This window comes from Microcebus murinus, chromosome 13 (genome assembly GCF_040939455.1).
Source record: "Microcebus murinus isolate Inina chromosome 13, M.murinus_Inina_mat1.0, whole genome shotgun sequence".
Classification (NCBI taxonomy): domain Eukaryota; kingdom Metazoa; phylum Chordata; class Mammalia; order Primates; family Cheirogaleidae; genus Microcebus; species Microcebus murinus.
In genome coordinates, this window is record NC_134116.1 from 45804388 (window position 1) to 45812739 (window position 8352).

Below are 8352 nucleotides of genomic sequence, written 5' to 3' on the forward strand. Positions count from 1 at the left end.
ACAGAATCTATACCAATAAAACAGTACATTTTCATTCTTCTCAATCCTCAACCTCTGGTAACTTCTAATCTACTTTATGTCTCTATGCATTAGCATATTTTAGATATTTCATTTCTATAGAAACATATAATATTTGTCCTTTTGTGTTTGGCTTAGTCACTTAATATAATGTTCGTTCTCAATGTTCATCCATGTTTTGTTAACATTAATTTATACATAGTGTAATGTAAGTGAATATGTTGTAACATGAATCAGAACTTCATTCCTTTTCATGGCTGAATTATATATATGTGTGTGTGTGTATGTGTGTGTACATATAATTCTATTTTGTTTATCCACTCAGCTTTTAATATGCACCAGATTTGTTACTACCTTTCAACCATTATGAATAATGCTTCAGTGGTGTACAAGTATCTGTTTGAATCCCTGTTCTCAAATTTTTGGAGTCTATGCCTTGGAATAGAATTTCTGGGTCATATGACAATTCTATGTTTAGCTTTTTGAGGAATTTTTAAGTTGTTTTCCACTGTGGCTTTGCTATTTTACATTACTACCAGCAATGTGTGAGGCGTTCAATTTCTCCATACCCTCACCAACACTTATTTTTCTTTTCTTTTTTTTAAAATAGCTATCCTAGTGACTGTGAGTGCGATTGTGGTTTTGATTTGTATTTCCCTAATGACTAAGAATATTTGACATCATTTCATATACTTATTAGCCACATGTGTATCTTATTTGGAGAAATATCTGTTCAAGACCCTTGCCCATGTTTAGTTGTGTTGTATTTTTGTTGTTGGGTTTTAGGAGTTCTTTGTAAATTCTGGATATTAAACCTATATTAGTTATATGGTTTACAAATATTTTTTCTCATTCTATACATTATCTTTTCAGTTTCTTGATAATGTCCATTGATGCATAAAAGTTTTTAATTTTCATGAAGTCCACTTTATTTTTTTTTCTTTTGTTGCTCATGATTTTGGTGTCATATCTAAGAATTCATTGCCAAATCCAGGATCATTAAGATTTACTGCTATGTTTTCTTCTAAATGTCATAAATTTTTGATCTTACATTAAGGCTGTGGATCCATGTTGTGCTAATATTAATTTGCACATAGTATTAGGTAAGGGTCCAGTGTTATTCTTTTGCATGTGGATTTTGTCAAGGGCCTTTTCCACATCAATTGAGATGACTATTTTTCTCCCTTTGTGCTGTGTGACATGGGTCGATTTTCTTAAGTCAAACCACCCTTGCATTCCTGGTATAAATCACACCTGGTAATGGTTTAATGTATAATTTTAATATGATGTTGGATTTGGTTGTTAGTATTTTGTTGAGGATTTCTTCTTCTATATTCATAAGGGATATTTGCTTTTAATTTTCTTTTCTTGTTATATCTATATGTAGTTTTTGTATCAGGGTATTGCTGGCAACACAATATGAGATAAAATATATTCCCTCCTCTTCTGTTTTTTGGAGAATATTGAGAAATATTGGCATTAGGTGTTGTTGTTGTTGTTGTTTTTGGGGGGGTTGTTTGTTTGTTTTTTGAATGTTTGGAATAATTCACCAGTGAAGCTATCTGGCTATCTGTTCCTGGACTTTTCTTTTAGAGGATGGTTTTTGATTACTGATTCAATCTCTCTTGATAGATTGGTTGACATTTTATATTTCTTCTTGAATCAGTTTAGGTAACATATATGCTTGTAGTAATTAGTGTATTTTATCTATATTATCTAATGGCTCGATACTCAGTTGTTTATATTAGTCCCCTATAATCCTTTTTATTTCTGTAAGGTCAGTATTAATGTCCCCACTTTTGTTTCTGATTTTCATTATTTATGTCATTTGTCTTTTCTTTTTAGGTCTAGCTAAATTTTGTCAATTTTATTGATTTATTCAAAGAAACAACTTTTGGTTGATTCTCCTTATAGATTTTCTGTTTTCTGAATATTTATTTCTGCTCTTATCTTTATTATTACCTTCCTTCTGCTAACTTTGGATTTAACTTACTTTTCTTTTTCTACTTCCTCAAGGTGCAACATTGGCTTATTGATTTGTGATCTTTCTTATTTTTTTAATATAAATATTTACAGCTATAAAATTCCATCTGGGTGCTGACTTCACTTTACTCCATAGGTTTGGTATATTGTGTTTCTATTTTCACTCATCCCTAACTATTTTCTGGTTTGTTTTGTGATTTCTTCTTTGACACATTGGTTGTTTAAGAGTATGTAGCTTTATTTCCACATATTTGTGAATTTTCCATTTATCCTTCTATTATTGATTTCTAGTTTCATCCCATTGTGGTCATAAAAGATAAGTTGTATGATTTCAGACTATCTAAATTTATTGAGTCTTGTTTTATGGCTTAACACATCTGACCACTGCCTTTTAAAATTGGAATAATTCCTCCTTCAGCATTTCCAATCCTATTTACAACTTGTTCCACATTTTTTTCTTCATAGCACTGACCACCTTCAGACATAACTATAATTTACTTATTTATAATGTCTGTTGTTCATTGTCTGTCTCTCCCCCACCATCCTAGAAGACAAGCTCTGGTTCACGGATGTATTTCCAGCCCCTAGAATCATGCCTGGCACCAAGTAGGTGCTCAATATTTAGCAAATGAGTGGATAAATGAACTACTATCTTATCTCTCAGCCTTTTCATTTACACAGCTTATATACATAGCATAAGGAGAAACTGATTCTACTTAAGTAATAGCCCAGTTTTCAGACACACAACAAGGTCCTTACAACAATAAATATAACACTGGTATCCTTTTGGGTTAAGTGATGGGAAAATTGTAACAAAATGCAGTATTTATAAACAACTGAAACACTCCGCTCTCTACATTTTTCCTTTTTCATTCCCTTCCATCTATTTGTTGGAATTTGTCCATTTTTTATGGGGGGACTATAAACTATTTTTTCAATGACTTGTAAGTGCAAAATTATCATATCTCTAGGAATTTGCTGCTTTGGAAAAAAGTACTGATAAAGCAATTAATTTTCATTTGTATCCTGTACTTTCCTTCATGCAATTCATTTTCTTCTCTGTATCCCTTGAACCCTGCCCACTCCATTGTGGCATGTGACTGCTAATTTGACAGGCAATTATGTCTTCCTTGACACTTCAACTTGAGGGGATCATACAAGCCTCTTTAACACCCTGCTGCATGCACTGAACATTCTCATCCCAGGGCTTCCTTCTCCACCAAGGACATGCTAGTGTGGCCATTCGCCTCATAGAAAAGACTAAGGTGATAGCAGGTACCACATTTAAACCACATCTTATTTCTACCACAAAGAGATTTTAGATCATTTTTTAAAAAATGAACCACACACCACAGAAAAAATAAAAGTTACAGCAAATCAAGGTGAAAGGAATATGTGTACATGTGTAATAATATATCAGCTTGTCACCAGTTCTGCACAGTTTCCAGGAATGGGCCATCCATTTGACTTTGAGATTATTGAATGTTAAAGAGAAACTCAAAATAAACAATTGAAAAACATTCCCTTTGCCAGTAGAGTAAGTAAATGTGTTTTTATATTTTAGGGTATCACATGCCTTTACAATGTTCTCCAAAACCTTGACAAATGGACATGAGTAACTTCATACTTTGAAATGGACTCACTTTTTCAAATTTATTATTGTTTTTACGTAGGAGTGAGTAAATCATGAATCTCACTGTAAAAATGATATAAAATTCTATGTAAAAATAATTTTACTTCACTTAAAATAGTGACATTTTTAAATGTTAAATTATATATATATATATATATATATATATATATATATATATATATATATACACATATATATATGTCACTTAAGTAATCTTGCTTACAAGTTCCACCCTTTGGAAAGCATCATAATAATGATGTCTCTGCTGTTCCCCAGGCCGCTGATATTACCAACTTCCCTATTACCATCTAATTTTCCTCTCCACACTGTAGAAAGACCATTTCCTTCAGGAAAGCCTAAAGTTTTAAAAGGATAAAATAATTTCCTTGGCTGCCATAGCCAGGAGGATTATATCCATATGAAACAAAATACATAAAGATCCAGCCTCAATGATGTGTCCTCATTTCCTTCTCCCTTGTTTCAAGCACCTGCAATGAAATTCTGTTTAGGATCTAGAGGATTACTGCCCATTCATATGAAAGAGTTTCTAAAAGATTGTTGAAATCTTTACTGCCCAGTGCATATGGGTTAGATGGCCTTTAGGTAACATTCATAATATGACACATCTGATGTACAATGTATCTTTTAAATAGAATTGTATTTACTTTGGGTTGGGATTGTCCCAAGCAACAGTGGAAATAGTGGGGCTTCATTAGGGCCCAGAGATCTTCCATGTAACTGACAGAGAGGTTTGACATATATATCATGAAACAAAGTATAATTTTCCTGGGAAAATCTATCCAGCTTCACAATTTTCAGATTGAAACTTCAATATATGGCAAACTTATTTGCTGTTCTTTGTTTTTATAATGGCATATAAATACCCTTCAATGAAATTTGTCTTATTTATTCATTAGTAAATATAATATTAATAATTAACACTTATAAAGCACTTATTATGTACTTAGTACAGTTCTATAGATTTATATGCATTAGTTTATTTATTTTCTCATATATATACACATATATATTTTTAGATATATGCTCTTTGTATTAGCATTGTACAGATAAGAAAACTGAGATACAGGGAGATTGTGTGAATCTACTCTATATCCTACAATGAACAAGTAGCAGTTCCAGCCTGATAGGCTGAGTGTAGAGTCTGGGCTTTATCCACTACAGGATACCACCTCCTTATGAAAGGTTTAAGAATTTTTTAACTCTGGGATTAAATGATGAATTCACATTATTTTATAAACAGCAATAAAATTTAATTCTGCAAGGAAAATTCCCCTTCCACTTCCACTTTGGTCTATACACTGGATTATGAACTTATATGTTTGTTCAAATACTTCATTAATTAAATATGTAACAATTGTGCTATTCATCCTTGGGGCAAAATAACACAGACTAAAGTGACACACAAGTATAGAGTGAATGGTATTGAGAAATCTAGCTAACGTTCCTGCTGCTAAATGAAAATGAATTCTTTTTACGTGCCCGAGGTGTGCCTATTCACAGCTCCTGTCTTTTACACTTGCCTTCTGTTCCTTACTTTGGAAAATCAGGTGAGGAACAAAGTGAGCCACACATCAGGCTTCATTACCAATAAACAGAGCAATAAAATGAGACCCAAATCAGTCTGATAATTAACTTTAGCAAGTCTATTTTCTTCTCGCCACGGAAACGCAACTCCCATTGACATCAAGGGGAGTTACGTGTTCACACAGAGAGAATGGTCTCCCCAAGCATCCTGGAGAAAGCTATATGTTAAGCCTCGAAGCATAAATGCCCTCTCTTGTTGCATCACCAATTTTAATCAACTGTTCTTACATCTACAGTTTGGCTTATTGTCCAAATGGAGAAGCTCCTTTTAATTTGACAAACACGAATCCAAGATTACAGATATAAAACAAATTACTTATAATGCCAAGGTCATACTACACCGTAGTACTTCATTAGTCTTCCCTTTTCCCCAGGAAAGGCTGATCATATGTTTTAAATGTCAATTCTCTATAGTTCACAGGCTTACAGTGCACTCTTTTGTAACACAGTGTGGTAACAAATGACACAAAGTATTAAATATAAATATTCAATTAATAGTAGTTTAATAATATCATTCAGTAAGCTGTTGCTCCATTAAGCCACTTGCATAGGGTAACTTTTCATTTCTCTATTATATTTTGGTCTTTAATTATTTGCTATGACATTACTGCTAATATTGAACATCAGGTACACAGAAAATATCTGCTTCTTTATGTGCACATAGAAATCAATATGAGAGAAACAACTAATACTAAACTTTTTGAGAAAGAAAATACATATGGAAATTCCTTTTAAAAATGTTAACCTAGGAGTTTTTGCATGTTTTATCACTGATGTATTTATCTCTCTCTCTCTCCCTCCCTCCCTCCCTCCCTCCCTCTCTCTCTCTCTCTCTCTCTCTCTCTCTATATATATATATATATATATATATATATATATATGTGAGTGTGTGTGTGTGTAGAATTATAGAGTTACACATACTTCTATATGTTATTTTTAGTATTTATTCCTAATAACTTATATGATTGTTTTGTGCTAATTAAATACTGCTTCTACAATTTGAGAATTCTGAGCAAAGATCATCTAGCACAAATACTCATATCCCAGTGGAATGACTTTTAAACTAATAATACCTAATGCAAATGAAATACCACTAGCAAAGAGGTTACTCTGGTTATGTATTCTAGGAGCAGATCAATTAATCTAAACTTAGGTGGTACAAAGTGAAATGCTTAACTAGCTCATGGTTTATGCCTTCAGGAATATTTAGTGGTAGTGGAGTTTCTTATAATATTTCAAAATTCATTAAAATTAATGATAGATTGAGGATAAGGAGATTTAGCTTATAAATCCTGCTTTGGTAAAAAAATTTAAAGGAGATAACTGAATTTTATCAAATTTAGAAATTTCTATTCTTAGTATAAATTCTGACATTTTATATATTTGACACAATCATCTTTTAAAGAAGTAAAATAAGAAGAAAAATTATATTTAATTTGTAGGCTTACTGTGAAGATTAAATGAAGTGATTCATTAATTGAGCTTAGAATGATTTCTGGAATATCATTAAGTGCTCCATGAATGTATTTAGTATCAGTAGTAGTAGTAATAGTTTATTTTAAACCTCTTCTAAGTACAAATAATTAAAATATAATTAAGCAGATGGTCACAAATGCATTTTTATTTATTTCTGTTCCTGTATACTAAGTGTTATCAAAATTTTCAGTAATGAAATTCCCTTTCCTCTCAGAGAAGATCTTGCCCTGACTTCAGTGATCAGGAACACCATTGGATGAGAGTCCCTCAACTGCTTACCATAACAAACAGGTAGAAACTTAGCTCAATCCTTGCTTCTTATCTTTCTTCACTTCTGTTAAAATTATTAAATATTCTGAACCCATATATTTCTATTCTTTCAGGCTTATATTGTACTTATTCTGTTGCTATTCTATGTTTCAGCCTGAACAAATTCAAACACGTATACATGCCAATTTAGGATAAATGAATAAATTATTCAGGAAACCATACTTACCACTTTTGAAAGAGATCTCTGATTATTTGGCTACCACAGCTATCTCCATACAAATCAGTGGGCCCAGCAGATGCCAAATCTTCCAAATTTTCAAGTCAAGCCTAAATTTCATAATGTCATATAAAATCTCTCCCTCTTCTTCTTCTTTAAAATATGTCATGAGCTTCAAACAAGCAAATAAATCTATGGGTCAATCATGGCTCAGGATAGTTGGATTGTTACTTGCCCAAAATTCCCTCTTTTGTTTTCTGTAGGTTCAACCTCTTTCATTTACTTGTTCTTTTTCATCGGTATTTAAGATTGTTCAAGTCTCTCTAACTTAAAACAAACAATAAATCATAATAGGAAACCTTTCTTCCACTCACTTTATCTATTGTATTATCTGTTTTATCCACTCTACAACCCTCTTGAAAGGGTGTACCAATCCATCACCCCACCATGATATTTTTCCTACCTCTAGTCATGCAATAAAATTTCTCCTACTAAATTCATAGAATTCTTGTGTCCAAATTTATTTCTATATTTAAAGGTCACTTTTGGGGCTTTACTTTACTCAGCCTGTTAGCATTTCATAACTTAGAGCACTCCACTGCTTCAGTTTTGAAACAAGAAACTGTGCTGGGTTTACTCCTCTATCCTCAGTGTGTGCCTTCTTAATAGTCTTTGCAGAACTCCTTTCTTTTTCCATGTTTTGAATGTTAGTTTTCCACAAGGTTCTGTCTTCTCTCTGCATATCCTAGCTGATCACATTCACGCCAATGGTTCAGTTACAAATGTCCCAAATCTACAAATGGAGTTCATCTCTCTCTGCTATACACCAGATGTGTGTAAACAATTCGCCAGTGAAATAAACACCCTGGAATCACCTAAAATTCAGTTCCACTCAGCTACTCTATGCAGCTTAAAGAAGACAAATCTTATGTCTAAACGTGGAAGTGGAGTTGGAGCCAGAGCCTCTGTGTTTCTTGTCAGGTGGTACCTGAGCCCCAGAACTTATGGATGCTGCTGTAGCGGCTAAGATAAGGTGTGATAGAACAACTGTCACAAGGGGGCGCCTGCATAAGCGATCGTGCTAGTAGTGAATGCAGGTAGTGGGATAGATCTTTCCACTGCATGAACTAACGCCACTGAGGGCTTGATA